The 15112-nt window shown below is 44.3% G+C and overlaps 1 protein-coding gene across 1 annotated transcript in view; it reads left to right on the top strand.

Moving 5' to 3' along the window:
- CDH2 (cadherin 2) overlaps window positions 1–15112 on the top strand; it is a 207039-nt gene that overhangs the window by 12760 nt on the left and 179167 nt on the right. The window lies entirely within an intron of this gene.

Consider the following 15112-nt stretch of genomic DNA (forward strand, 5'->3'; position numbering starts at 1 on the left):
CATTGCTTTTCTTCATAGTGTTAACCATCTATGTATATATCCCATATATATGGGGGAGGAGAGATGTGTTTATGTAAATGTGTGTGTATTATGCATTTATAAATGTACCATGCATATGTGTGTATTTATGTGCACGTATATATAAAATGTACTTTTTGTGATTTGCTTCTTCTGCTTAGCATTCTAAGATTCATTCATTTGAATTGTATAACTCTAATTTGTTCATTTTCACTGCTCTAGGGCATTGCATGCTATGAATATGGTAGAATTTACTTATTCAATTTATTGTTGATGGGTTTGTGTGTGTTCAGAATTCGGCTACTGTGAACATTGCTGTACTTGCCACCTGGGCATTAAGTGTCAGGGATACTCCGGGACTGCATTTCTCAAACTTGAGCTTGTGTAAGAATACCCAGAAAGCCTGTTAAACAGAGATTCCTGGCCCCACACTCTGAGCTTCTGATTCAGTAAACCTGTGGTGGAGCCGGAGAATTTGCATGTCTAGCAAGCTCCCAGGTGATGGAATGCTGGACTGCTCTGGGATATGTACCAAGGAGTGGAATTGCTGGGGTTGCAAACCAGAATGTTTTCCAAACCGGTCCACCAGCACCATGTATGTATTTCTCGTTTTTCCATGATTTTAGCATATGTGTTATAGCCAAACTTTAAAATTTTAACTCTTTAGTGGACTGCATAATTGTATCTCTTTGGTTTCAAAACACGCTCTCCTGGTTACTAATGAGTCAAAGATTGTTTTGATACGCGTTTTGGCCTTTGTCTTTTCCTTGAGGTGTCTGAATGAACGCTAACCTATCAGATGAAATTTGTAATTTGTCTATAGCTTGGCCTTACTGTTTATTGCCTCTTCTTTTTGCCTAACATTTTCAGTTGTGGCGTGTATGGGATGTTGCCAAGGATTGAGCCTTCTTGAAAGCTGACTCCTGTGATTAAATCTAATATTCGCTGAGTGCTTACTATGTGCCAGGCCAAGCCCTTCACCTGCATTGTCTCATGTAATCTCACATCAGCCCCCTGAGATAAGGTGGGCATTATCATCACTATCCATTTTACAGATATCTGAATGAAGCCTGGCTTAACACATTCACTCAAAGGCACGCCTCGAGGATGTGGCCAGTGGGGACTTGAACAGGGTTTTGCCTTGCTGGTTAACAACCAGTTCCTTAGAAGTCTTTAAGAGTATATGCAGTGGGGGGCGCCTGGGTGGCTCAATCGGTTGGGCGGCTGCCTTTGGCTCAGGTCATGATCCCAGGGTCCTGGGATTGAGCCCTGCATCAGGCTCCCTGCTCAGCGGGAAGCCTGCTTCTCCCTCTGCCTCTCCCCCTGCTTGTGCGCTCTCTCTCTCTCTCTCTGTGTCAAATAAATAATCTTTAAAAAAAAAAAAGTATATGCAGTGGGAACATAATAAGCTTCTCTGTTCTAGATTTTGAAAGATTGCAGCCTGGAGGAGGATTTGGAGTTTAGAATCCACACTTTAAGGATCTCAGTTTCAGAGAGCAGCTTTGGTCTCATGAATGGGAAAATTTAATGGACAGAGCCAGCGTTCGGATAGGATACCATGGAAGCAGGCAGTTTCTGTCACTGGCCACACGGCCCCTTGGTGGTGATTTTAAGAGATGCAAGTAACTGATAAGTGGTTGACAGTTCTCTGAATTGCCCTGTTTTTCCTGACCTCAGGCTGGCTGGGCCCAGCACCGTAGTCACCGAACAGTCCACGGGTACATGCGACTTTCTCTTCCTAGCACCTGGGCTCCCCCAAGCACTTGGACAGAGGTGGTTGTCTGCTCTCAGACCCTCAGTGTTCAGCATCCTGGTGAGCTTGTGGCCCTGCTAGTGGTATCAGGATGTTACATAGTCTGGCCTGTTTTCGATCTTTGAGCCTTAGCCTTTGAGTATTCAGTAAGAATGTAATTGTATGTGGGGCGCCTGGGTGGCTCAGTGGGTTGAGCGTCTGCCTTTGGCTCAGGTCATGATCCCAGGGTCCTGGGATCGAGCCCTGCATCAGGCTCCCTGCTCTGCGGGAGGCCTGCTTCTCCCTCTCCCACTCCCCCTGCTAGTGTTCCTTCTCTCGCTGTGTCTCTCTCTGTCAAATAAATAAATAAAATCTTTAAAAAAAAAAAAAAGAATGTAATGGTATGTAATTTTGGTGTCTTTGAAGAGACCTAGTAAATAGTACTTCTTATCCATCTAAGCTCTGGACAAGTAAGACAAAGGGTCAGCAGATAGTCAAAATACAACTTTTCTTACTGACAAAGGCAAGGGTGGAGAATGTAGATTAAATATGTTGGATCTCCGAATTAATTCCCCTCCTTACCTCCCATCTTCAGCAGCGCTGGGTGAGGGCCAGCCTCCTGCCTGGGGACCCTGCTCCTGTAAGTTCACCTGTAGCATCGTGATATCTGCGGAGGCAGGCGGGCTCCCAACAGAAAAGAGATGATGAAGGTCCTGAACCCTGCATGCCCATTTATCTCAAACGAACCTGCCAGAGAGGTTGACAGAGGTCAGGAGAGCTATTGCTAATGTAGCGCCCCCTACCTGAAAGTAGGGGGTAAGGGTTCCCGTAAACCTTCCCCAGATTTTTGATTAGCCCTTGAGTTTACGTTCTTAACCACCAAGCATGTGCTTGTCCAGAAGGTACGGCGATTGCCCGCAGTGGGGAAGATGGGCCTCTGTCAGGACCAGCCCTGCTTCCAACCTCATGAAGCCTTAGGAGATCGATAGTTTTACTTTTTCAAGAGTCCCCAAAGCTAATGGGACATGCAAGATGATCAGAGCAGTGGCTGCACCTCCCAGAGTTAGAAGGCACACCCATCTCGATCCTGGAGGATTTATCCCCGGCGAGGTTAGGACCCCACAGCCTATCTCTAAGTGTCCCAAAGACCGTAGTAGGGAGCCCATGATATCTGAGAGAAAGACTCAACAGTGGACTGAGAAAACCTTCTTCAGTTTAGCCTTCCCCAGATGCTAATCACGCCAAGCCTCTTGTCTATAATCCCTGACCTTTGGGCTAAACACAGAGTTCAAAGAGGAAATGAAGACTTAAAGATACCGAATCTGATGGATGGAAGTTAAAGACAGGGATTGTCACCATGGGATATTCTCGAACCTTGCACATAGGGGGCAGTATCTCAAATGCCAGTTTTCTCAAGAAAAACCCAGAATGCATGGGTGGATCCCCTCCCCCGCGGTGAGTACAAAGTGCTGAATATAACCTCCCACTGGGAGCCTTTCCCTGAAGAGTTTCGGTTTGCAACCAGCACACTGAAACCTCCTACTTTACTTTTCCCTGTGAGCCCCTGGAGATTGCCAGCCTGGTGTTGTCAGTGGCGTGGGCTCTGTCGGATGGGTCGTCGCGGGACACACTGCCTTGGGAGCAAGGTTTTCAGTCTCTTGCCACTTGTTATGGGGTTGCTTTAGCCAAAAAGGCCCTGTGCAAGGCAAGATTTCTCCTTCATTTGTAAAGACCCGTCCAGACTGCCAAGGGGCCAAACTACCGGTGGCCCTCACCCAAAAGTGTTCATCATTTGGCTAAGGTCACCCCATGTGTCCTGCCCCTTTTCTGAGATCCTTGGTCTACAGCCTTTCCTGAGGCCCCCTGCTTGCGCTAGGCCCTACCCCTGTAAATAGCCACTTTCCTGGAGAATAACCACCATAAGTTGTGGTCACACATCAAGATCAAAATACCCTGTGGTTTAGGAATTAAAGCCTCTTGATGTTAAAAGCTACCTGCCCAACTATAAAAACCAGCCACGCTGCACAATCAAGGCTGCAAACCACCAAGTTGAAAAACATTCAGGGCCATAGTAAAACATCCTTTCTCCCCTGCCCGGAGACCCAGTACCTCCATGAGTATTTTCTTCCCCAATGTTGGATTCCTTTTTTATTATTTGCCGAGATCTCCAGATAATATACCAAATGCAAGTCTCTGAAGGGGCCCAATAAATAGGACCTCTCCTGCTGAACCAAGTTCTGAACCAGGTGAAATAGAAGCCAGGAGAGCCAACAGTTGGGAAAGGAGGCTATCACGTGGTTCTGGTAAAAGCTGGGCTTGAAAGTGTAGCTTTTGTCTGTTGCTAATAGGGAACCCCAGAATTCCACAGACATGGGTGCTCAGTTGCAGGCGGTTGTGGCCACCCTCCCCCAACCCCCAAATGCTGCAGGGGATCCGCGAATTCCCAGCATGGAAAATGAGATCACCACACTTGTTTTCTGCGGGCCCGTGACTCTCCAGTGGGAGGAGTAGGGGACAGAGCTGGGCACCAGCTGCCCAGATTGTTCTTTTGAATTCAGCCTTCAGATAAGTTCAGTCCATCCTTCTCTCTAGTTCAGTTGTTCACAAACTTCTCGGTCTTAGGATCCTTTTATGCTCTTAAAAGTTACTGAGTGCCCCAGTGAGCTTGTGCAATGTGGGTAATACCTGTTAGTGTTTAGCATATTAGAAATTAAACTGAGAAAAATACATATTTAATTCATTTAAAGATATTAAAATCCATTATATAGGTAACATAAATACCAATTATTATGAAAAAGAGCTGTATTTTACAAAACAGAAAAGAGAAGTTAGTGGAAAGAGTAGCCTTGCGCTTACATGTTTTTGTAAATCTCCTTAATGTCTGGCTTATCTGCTTCTGCATTTGCTCTGTTATGGTAGCACACATTGCCTGCCTCAGGAATACTACACTTTACACTTTTGAGAGATTGAGAGTGAAAGGACAAATAATGTTATTCTATTAGGAGAAGAGTTTTTGCCTTCCAGCTCTCCTGGAAGGACCTTGGGGACCCCTAGCATTCCACAGCCCACACTTTGAGAACTGCCATTCAGGGTAGGCCTGACTGGTGGAGTGGAAGGAGGTGGGAGCAACATTCCTTCCACATGGAAAGAAGCTTCTGGAGGAGGGGAAGCATTCCCCCTCCACAGGTTATGCAGTGGAACCATCCAAAGGCCAGCCTTAAATCGCTCACCATGGCCACGGGTGGAAAAAATGCCAGTCTTCAGCCCCTGAGTTGAGACGGCAACTGATGATATTAGCTGTGTAACCTCTGAGTTAGCATGCGGGGCTCGAGGCTTTACTTCTTTATTGCTTAACCTATTAGAACACCACTGGGCAGGGTGCTGCTTGGGGAACAAGTTCAGGAATGACTCTGAACCCTGATGTTATTGACAGTATCGTCTTCTCACTGCAGGACACTTCTGGAAACTGTGCTGTGAATGTTATTTTCTTACAAGAATAATGGTATAATTGGGTTGGGTTTATCTTATCAAGGACTTCAAATTAGATAAATCATCACTATGGCCAGCTATTCAAATTAAATCAGAGTTATGGGGACTGTAAATGTCTGTAACCATTTTTAAAAAGTGAAACCATTAAGAAAAAAAAAAGAAAGGAAAAATGAAACCATGCTCCAGGTTTTATGAAACGGGTCTGATTGTAAAAGAATACAAGGGAGCCTGGAGTATAGGAAGTGCACAGAGAGTCTATTATAAGCGATAATTATTTCCTCATCAGTACCACCTACTGAAAATTCATATACTCGCTATATGTATTTGCTGATAATTTTCCATGTATACTTTTAGAAGGGCTTGAGGAACGTGGATGGGTTTTGGTTTGGGTGGCTTAAAAAAACAAGATGTTTATCCATGTTTGTGCTGATGTCTCTTTCTCTCCATTTTTTTCCCAGTGGACAGAAACATTGGAATTATTTTAAAAGGAGGTATCATATCATATCACAATCATATGTGAGAATCATTTTAGGAAAATTTACAATGGTAGCAGGTAGATTCTTCACTTGGTCTTAATTCATATAGGACAAGTGCTAGCCCTTAGCCAGTTAGGTAATATGTGTCATTGTGTGTGGATACCCTCTGATGTTTTTGTCCCCGATTCGCAGTGGGGAAGGGTGGTCCCCAAAGCCATTTCATCCTGGTTTGAATACCATCCCTAAATTGACTAGCTAAATAACCTAGGGCAGGGGCTTCTGGGTGACTCAGTAGTTAAGCGTCTGCCTTTGGCTCAGGTCATGATCCCAGGGTTCTGGGATCGAGCCCCACATTGGGCTCCCTACTCAGCAGGGAGTCTGCTTCTCCCTCTCCCCCTGCTTGTGTTCCCTCTCTCGCTGTCTCTCTCTCTGTCAAATAAATAAATAAAATCTTTAAAATAAATAACCTAGGGCAACTTCCTTTTAGTTTGCTTCCTTGCCTGCAAAATGGCACTATTATAGTACCTACCTCATAGGATTGTTGCGAGGATTATTAGGATATAATGTGTGGAAAGCCTTGGAATGCAGATCCTGAAATGTGGTAAGCACTCCATAAATATTAGTAATCAGTCATACTCAGTGTATTTAGTCAGATGAATTCCCCAGGTGGTTATAAATGCTGTCTGATGCTAAGTAATATACTAGTTGATGACATTTTGAACATTGTATATAAGCCTCTTGCAATCTCTGGTGAGTGTGATGAGTTGATGGGGCAAAATCAATCTAAGCCAGGATTGGTCGTCTCTACTGAATTGCCTTCGGCACTTGTGGAAGTTTTTACTGGCAGTTTAATTGCAGAATGGCCTGAGCCACAATCTCTTGATAGTGTTACCCTTTCCTAAGCCAAGTCCATGAGTGAGTACCTGTAGGGCTGCTACCCATTACATTAAATCCATGACACTTACTGGTAAACTCTTGGCTGTGTTTCGGGATTGTGCTCCACAAAGCCTTGATGCCTCGGAAGCTCCTTCTCACGTCGCTGACGAGCTGGGGGATGGATGGGGCTGATCTCCCCAGACTTCGCTTGTTAGATGTTTGTATATGGTCCCAAGCTTTCATAGGTTCTACTCCTGAGAAGCTGACTCTCTAAACCATGTTTTGTATGCAGAATTCAGATTTTTGTCCATCAGGCTGTTGTCTTGGGGTGTTATCCTCCGGCTTTGAGTTCAGTTTCAGCAGGGCTGTCAGGTTTCCTGGCCAGCATCGACGCTATTATTTGACTCTCTGTCATTAAAAAGAAATGAAAATCAGAAAAAGTACTGACGCTAGAGATATTCAAGGACTCATCCTGATGATATGATGGAGGCAAAGATGGAAATTATTAGGTGGGTCACAGGGCACAGTGGGTGGCCTTGGTCAGGGATTCCTCGCATCTCAGTCGGTCTAGATGGTATCATGAAGTCAAGAAAGAGTTAAAGAACCAGTTCAAAATGCTGGGCTCTCCCTCCAGAGTAGTACATGGCAGAACAAAAATATCAAAGGGCAAGGTTAAACTTCTGCCCATTTCAAGCATGTTTCCAGGGATATGAAATTCAAAGTGTCATCCATAGCATGGCTGACTCAGAGAAAAATCGTTAAAGAGTAGCAGCAGCTCTTGACTAATCTTCTTAACGTAGCCTCCAACATCAGGATGGAATCCTGTGAAATGTAGAGAATCTGGCAAATGTAATCGTCTGGTGATAAATTGGATTAAAAAATAAAAAATTAGTCATGCACGCTTGGTCCTGAATAGTCCATTATTGTATTACCATGTACCCCACTAACCCCTTAAAAAATGTCTTCGCTGGTTGTTTATTTTTGCATATAGAATGGGAGGACCTAACCACGTAATAAAAGTGTTACCATAGTTGTCTCCCATCCTTTCCCAACCCTGCCCACTCCCACCCCACAAACACATATCGGGGAAAGAATTCCATTTGTTTTCTTTTGCACACGAATGAATTTTTGTCATTTTGTTGTTGTTTTCTCTCTCTCTCTCTCTCTCTTTTTCCAGAATTCCTACTTCATAAAATGCTTTAAAAATATTTCTCAGGTAATCATGTAGCAAAGCAATAAACGTCTCATAATAACAACAACAATATCATAATAATAGCTACCCCTTGTCTTGTGGTGGATCAGGTATTCTCTTTAAGCCCTCTGTCTGCTCACAGCAGTCCCGTGAGGCTGGTACTCTATTAGTGGTAGTAACAGTCCGTATTTGTATAGAAGAAAAAGCCGAGGTCCAGGTGAACTTCTGTAGCTTGTTAAGCTCACACAGGTCACACAGGCAGTGGAGACAGGGTTTAAACCTAAGCAGGTTTGCTCCAGAGCCCTGAATCTTAACCACTATGTACATTACTGCCTTTATTTCCATAAAAAGTAAGAGACAAACCAAAAGAAAAAGGAAGTTTCCAGCTTTGATGACTGCATTAGATAATCTACTTCACGGAACTTAAATTGTTACTCGATTCTGACCTTAGAGTATCTGGAAGGGGAAAAAAATGAAGAGATTGATGCTTTGGGGGAAAACATCCAATTGATTAAATTTGATAAGCAAGAGAGCCTAGGTTTCAGTTAGGCAGTCTTCGGAGCCACAAAGAAAAGATAAAGATTCCATTAGCTTTGGGCTGCTTTCTGATGTGAAATTCTTAGCCAATAATCATAGATAATCTTGATTGGGAAGAAGATGGAGAGGGGAGGAGATTGAACATCTACTGTGGCTTCAGTGGAATATTTAAAAGCTTGGATTTAGCCACCCACGCGCCCCATCAGTGACTTGGAGGAAATTGGAAAGCGGAGCCAGTGACTGAGGAGGACTATAAAAAAGAATCACGGGGGATTCTTGGGGATAATGGGGACCTGAAAGAGTAGTGGACTCGGGGCTTGAAAGCTCACAGTATTGAGACTACGGAAGACATTTTAATGGGAACAAAAGTGACGTCATTGCGAGTTCAGGACCAGAACAGATAGACTAATACTAACAGGCAAGCAGTACTCCTCAACTCCTATTACACTTTTGTCCTTTCTAGACAAGGAGGTCGATCTTCAGCCTGGGAAGAGTAGAGCAAATACTTGTAAGAGGAAATTGAAACTCAAGATAGGTGAACTGATTGTTTGAGGGCGCGGGGCAGCTCTGAATGAGTTCAGCTCCTCTGGCCAGCATGAATTTCATCCTAGTGGGCCAAGCGGACTTTTGCTGCCTGCTTGTAATCTTGGAAGAATTGTGGAGATGAGGAGAATCACTAACGGATCAGGGATGGGAGCATGCCCGATTAAGAGCAAGGCCAAAAACAAAATCAAGAAAGCGTAGTTTTCAGAGAAAAGAATAGAAAGCCCATGCCGACCTGGGGCAAAATTCTGGAACCAGTAATTACAAAAGGATGGCTTGCAGATTTTAATTTTCACATGTACACGGTAGCTAGGAGACCTCATGGGATTGTTAAAAGCGGGAAAAATAATTGTTTCTTTATTGCTTTTTGTTGCTAGGTTCTTAGACTTGGAGGCTAGGGCACACAGGTATGCTATGCCTGGAGTCCAGAGAAGTTTCAGGAGAGAGATGGGTACTGGATGTGTGGCCACCGCATGCTGTGTGGGCGCTTGTTAAGTGTACCAGTTTATCTACCACATGTCTTGAAATTCTGTTTTAGTGATTCGTGATTTAGATCCAGGAATCTGGATTATAGGCCAGTGTTCCAGATTCCTTGCTATGCTGGAGCAAGTTTGGGAACTGCTGAGCTGTAGGAGACATGCTGTCATCATAGTGTTAATACTATTACTGACAGCTGATGCATTGGATAACCACGTGCCACACACTATCCCAAGGGCTGTACACATGTGATCTCATTTAATCCTCACCCAGCCCAGTGAGTGGGTGCTGTCTTTATTGTACATATCATCCAGACAGGGAACTGTGACGTCTCTGAAGTCTCACAGACGGTAAGGGATGGGGCCGTATTCAAACTCGGGAAGTCTGGCACTTTTGAAAGTCTGAGCTTCTGCACCACTCAGCCGATAGCCCCTATTTGTCAGAGAGACAGAGAGAGCACAAGCAGGGGGAGCTTCAGGCAGAGGGAGAAACAGACACCTTGCTGAGCAGGGAGCCCGATGCGGGACTCCATCCCAGGACCCTGGGATCATGACCTGAGCCCAAGGCAAATGCTTAACCGACTGAGCCACCCACGCGCCCCATCAGATACCCCCTCTTAAAAGCCCGCCTTAGGGCTAGGGGTTGGAGGGAAGGGTGATGTCTGGGCACGTGTCACACCCTGTCTTTAGTATCTGAGTAACATCTTTATGAAGACATTGGCGTGTCTCAAGCTTTCTTGATGCAGAGAGCTGGGGGTGCTGAATGACTATATCTAGGTGGAATTATTAATTTATCACGATCCAATCTGGGAAGGTTACATGTAAATTGCTGCCCCTTGGGGCCCCAAATCAGCAGCAAAGATACTGGAAGCCATGAATAGTTTCCTGGTAAAAAAGATCAGGGTTGTTTGGGTTGACTACAAGCTCAATGTAAATCAACAAGCCTTTGTCTACGCTGCACCTTTTGCCTGGAATGCCCTTTTCCACTTCCTCCTCTTTCTCCGGGCAAGTTTTTAATCATCTTTAAAGACAGAGCCTAAATGTCACTTCGGCTATGGAGTCTTCTTTGATTTCTACAGGCAGATTTATCATCCCATTCTTTCTGCTTCTTTAGCACTTTGTTCCTGGTGTTATAATTCTGCGATTATCTTTCTTAGTTTGTGCCACCCAAGTTCACAGTCACTCAGCTGGAAACGTGGGGGAGAGCATCCTTCCCTTCCTCCATCCCTGCAAGAATCCCTGCCCTCCCTAAGCCTATCAGTTTTAACTGCTTCCTGATACAATCTGCCTCTTCCTCATTCCTGCAGCCCCTGTCCGATTCAAGTTCGTGTCCTGACTTGTACTGTGGCTGTCACTGTCACTGCCCTCCCCCCCATTTTCCCACAAAGCATCAGAGACTTCTCTATCAAATGCAGTCTGCCTGTGCTTAATCTGTGCCTGACTCCCCATAGCCAACAGGATAACCCCAAGCCCCTAACCATTTATGATCTAACCCTGTCTAACTCTCCATCCTCAACTTTTGACTTCCTGCCTTGCTTCTTGGACTCCAGTGACACTGAACTCATTGTAATTCTCCAGGCAGAATGCTGTTTCTTGCCGCCTTGTTCCAGCTCAACAGTGACCTCCTGGGATGGCTTCCCACCACCCCACACTGCCGGGCTCCTCCTGAGTTCTGCGTGGGAGGCCCTCGGGCCCCTGCCCTGGGTTCTATTGGTCTCTGCCTCCTGGTCGTCACTTTCTGTTGCAATCACTTCTTTATTTTGCACTCACATTAAGCCTTGAACTTCTTAAAGGCAGTGAGGATGTCTGGTTTTGTTTCCATTGGCAAATGGATACTCAGTACAAGTTTCTGGAAAGAATTGTGTTGTAATTATTTGTTCTACCTGGAAAGAGTGTAGGGTTAGCATCTTGCCTCTTCCTCTTCCTGGTTGTGAGGTCTTGAGTATTTTACCCCTCCTCTGAGTGAGCACCTGTTTGCTCATTTGTAAAATGAGGATAATTTCACACACACACCCCCAAGGGGCTCTTGTGAGAATCAGGTGAGATAGTAATGTTTTATAAATTTTAACACACCATTCCAGGGATCGCGGACTACAGCCCTAATGCCCATTTTTGTATGGCCAAGAATGTTTTTCACATGCTTATAGAAAATCAAAAGAAGAAGAATACTTTTGCCACTCGAAAATTAAATGAAATTCACATTTCAGTGTCTATAAATGAAGTTTTATTTGAATGAATAGAGCCGAGTTCATTCCTTTCCCATTGTCTATTACAGCTTTGGCATTGCAACAGCAGAGTTCAGTCATTTCAACAGTTACTATGGCTTGTCGAACCTCAAATATTTACTCTCTGGCCCCTTATAGAAAAATGTTTGCTGACCCCTATCTTGTTCAAATATTAGGAAAATGCATGTGATTCACAGCTGCCTTCTTGTACCACAGAGTACATTTTGAGGGGAAAGTTTCTCTCTTTGAACTTTTGGAGCCTCATCTTGGGTCCGGCAGAGTGATCTCTTGATGTTGGAGCAAGCCACAGGGGCACGGTTCTGGTTTTCTGAAAACGAGGATGTCCCAATAAGAGTATGGAGGATGGTTTGCAAAGACAGTGAACTTCCCACTGCTGGGGGGGAGGGGGTTAAAGGGTAGATGGACACCCAGTTTTTATGGGTTGCCAAAGAACAGAGTGTCTCACTCTTGACCCTATTGACATTTTGGGCTGGATCATTCTCTGTCCTGTGTGTTGTGTGGTGATTAGCAGCAACCCTGGCCTTCAGCCACTAAAGGCCAGTAGCACCCTTGTCCCCAGTTGCAACAACCAAAAATGTGTCCATAAATTTAATAATTTTTGGAGCCTATTTTTAAGAAAACACATTATAGAATAACAGCATGTTATGTTTTGAATCCATTTTGTCTTGGGGAAGAAGAATTTAGAAAAGTTTTAGCTGTTTAAAATGAGTATGAAGGAGTACCTGGGTGGCTCAGTGGGTTAAGCGTCTGCCTCCGGCTCAGCTCAGTGGGCAGTCTGCTTCCCCCTCTCCATCTGACCCTCCCCCTGCTTATGCTCTCTCTCTCTCTCTCTCTCAAATAAATAAAATCTTAAAAAAATGAGTATGAAAATCTCATAAAGTAATATATGACCCCCGTGGGTATTTAATATTGGTTGCCAGTATTTGTTAGAGATATGCTATACAAACATGGTTGCAGAAATTCTCACAGCCACCTTATGCAGGTGGGCCCCTTTTCCTAGATGAGGAAGCTGAGCAGAGAGGTTGAGCAAAGAAAGGGTAACATGTTGAGGACAGAAACTCCCTTCTCTGAAATAAGATGGAGACGGAAACTCAGAAGTGAACATCCATGGACTTTATTCTGCCCCGAAATTCCATTCCTGTGGGTTTGAATGAGGAGCCTGTTGTTGCTGCTTCTCCCACCTTAGGGCAGATCCACTGGAAAACAAGACAGTAGCCATGGAGCTCAAGAAAAGGTGACGGTGTTCCTCTAGTCTTTAGACTTACAGGTCCCTGGGTGCCTATCCAACTGCACGCTGGCCTAACCTGAACGGCCATGTGGGACTGTGACCCTTGTTGACTGCGTGTTGACCATTGGTTGCCTCTGCCCTGCTGCCCCCCCAGAGCCCTGCTTTCACGTGTCCTCCGTCGGAACGCTGCCGCGGCCTCCTCCTGCAGAGGGGAGTAGGCCGACTTCGGACCCGTCAGTGGGACACAGAGTTACAACATACTGGTCCATTTTATCTGGTGAACCCGGGAGTTCCCTTCAGTTGTTTTGGTTAGCTAAAAGCAAAATCTTTTCCTTATTGAGTGCCTGCTCTTTGCCAGGCCTGGTAAAGTACAAGTGCCTGGATATTTCCATCTGGCAGGAATCAAAATAGCATCCAGTGTTGCAAACTTGATGGGTGTTGGAAGCACTACTCCTTACTTCTCGCTTAGCCCCTAATGTTTTCTCTTTCTTATTATGAAATAATAGAGCATACAGGATAAATAAGGAATAATATAATCTGCGCCCGTATTCCTGTGCATATATCCACATTTTACTGAAAGAAATGAATTATTACAAATAAAATCAAAGCCGCCTGCCTGTATGACCCTTCCTGAGGCCTTTCCTATCTTACCCAGCCACCCTGGGGGTATCCCCTGTCCTTGGTTCCGTGTTTATCACCACCTTGTACATTTTTATATTCTTGCTTCATAAGTGTCAGTAACTATACATCTTTTATATTAAACTTTATGTATAGAAATGGAGTCCTCAATCATGCTTTTAATTTTTCTTTTTCTTCAAGATTCATGCTACAGAGTGCTTTGTCTCTGATCTGAGTTTGGAGTGTTGCATAAATAGATTTCTGAACTTGCCTAAGAAGAATAGTCTCTAGGTTGATTTAGAATTAAATTTCTCTTGCAGTCTCACATGGAAGTTAAAGAAACTGACTGCCTGTTTGGAGATGTAACCCTGTGGATAAATGTGGCTCCAGTTCTTCCATTCTAATGCTGTAGAGTGTTACTGTTTTGGGCAATGTGAAAATTTTGATGGCTGTTTAGGTAGTCTTCAGGTTTTGCTGTTATAACCGTGGGGCGGTGGGCATGTGAACATACCCTCACATATGACTGGAGCACGCACAGGAGAGTTTCCACAGGAATATACCTAGCACGTAGGCTAGGATATATCCACATTCATCTTTACTTGAATTTTCCCATCTGCATTCCAGATGTGCCTGTACCAGCGTCCACAAACACCTGTATGAGCGGGTTGGTTGCTCCAGACCCTTGACCTGATACAAGTCCTTTCTTGCACATAACAGACTTAAAACTGTTTGCAAATTTGAAGGGTCTGAACTCTTCTCTCAGTGTTGCTCCTAATACTTTTTTTTTTTCAGATTAAAGACTGTGTAATATTTAACAAAGTTCAAATGGACTTTTTTCTTTATTTTCCCAGATCCAAAAAGAACAACTTAAATATTAGATTAGCATGGATTTTTATAACTTTAGTATTTGCACAACTTCTCATGCAGAATCCAGGTGTGCCTTTAATTGTGAAGCTGTGCGGTTTTGCTTTGACACCTGCTTTCAGGTCTCTCTCTTTCTGGGACTCCCCTTCCTCCTCCCTCCCAATTTCTGATTCTCATCAGTGTAGATTGTACCTAATGCTCATCCTGCAGCTACTTCGATCCCTCTGGCAGCCCGTGTCCTCTCTTCCTCCTCCTGTATATGGATCCCCGTCATGTTTAATGTAAACGCTGCACGAGTTCTGTTGAGTGCTCTGATGATGTCAGTAGGGCCAGAAGACACAGGGAAACTGACTTGGAGGGGTAAGTGCACAGCACGTGGTATGACTGAGTTGTAACCACACTGGGTAGGTAGCTGCATGTGTGATAATAGAGATGAAGATGGCAAGAGAGACTTCCTAATTTTTAAGTATAAAAAGGAAACATAATTGTATTAATCTTCATTTGTATTTTTAACGTGTCCCTGCCCTCCAGGTTAGAGACATACAGACTTTTGATTGATTGGTTTTACTTGGTACAAAATACTCTATACTGTGCAGGAAGTCTATTGTAGTTTTGTCTTTTAATGAACCGGGTATATCGAAACAAACTTCATAGCCAGAGAATGGGATGAGAATGTAAAACTCTATATACTTAATGTATACGTTTTTCTTGAAAAGTTAAGTTGGCGATGGTGATTTGTGGAGACTAAAAACTAGTTGGGCTGCCTCCCTCCCCCCAGATCCACTTGATAATTCTTCCGTCACAATGCTCATTTTAA

This window comes from Eumetopias jubatus, unplaced genomic scaffold, assembly GCF_037043125.1.
Source record: "Eumetopias jubatus isolate StellerSeaLion01/CBP00866 unplaced genomic scaffold, mEumJub1_p1.0 scaffold_16, whole genome shotgun sequence".
NCBI classification, from domain to species: Eukaryota; Metazoa; Chordata; class Mammalia; order Carnivora; family Otariidae; genus Eumetopias; species Eumetopias jubatus.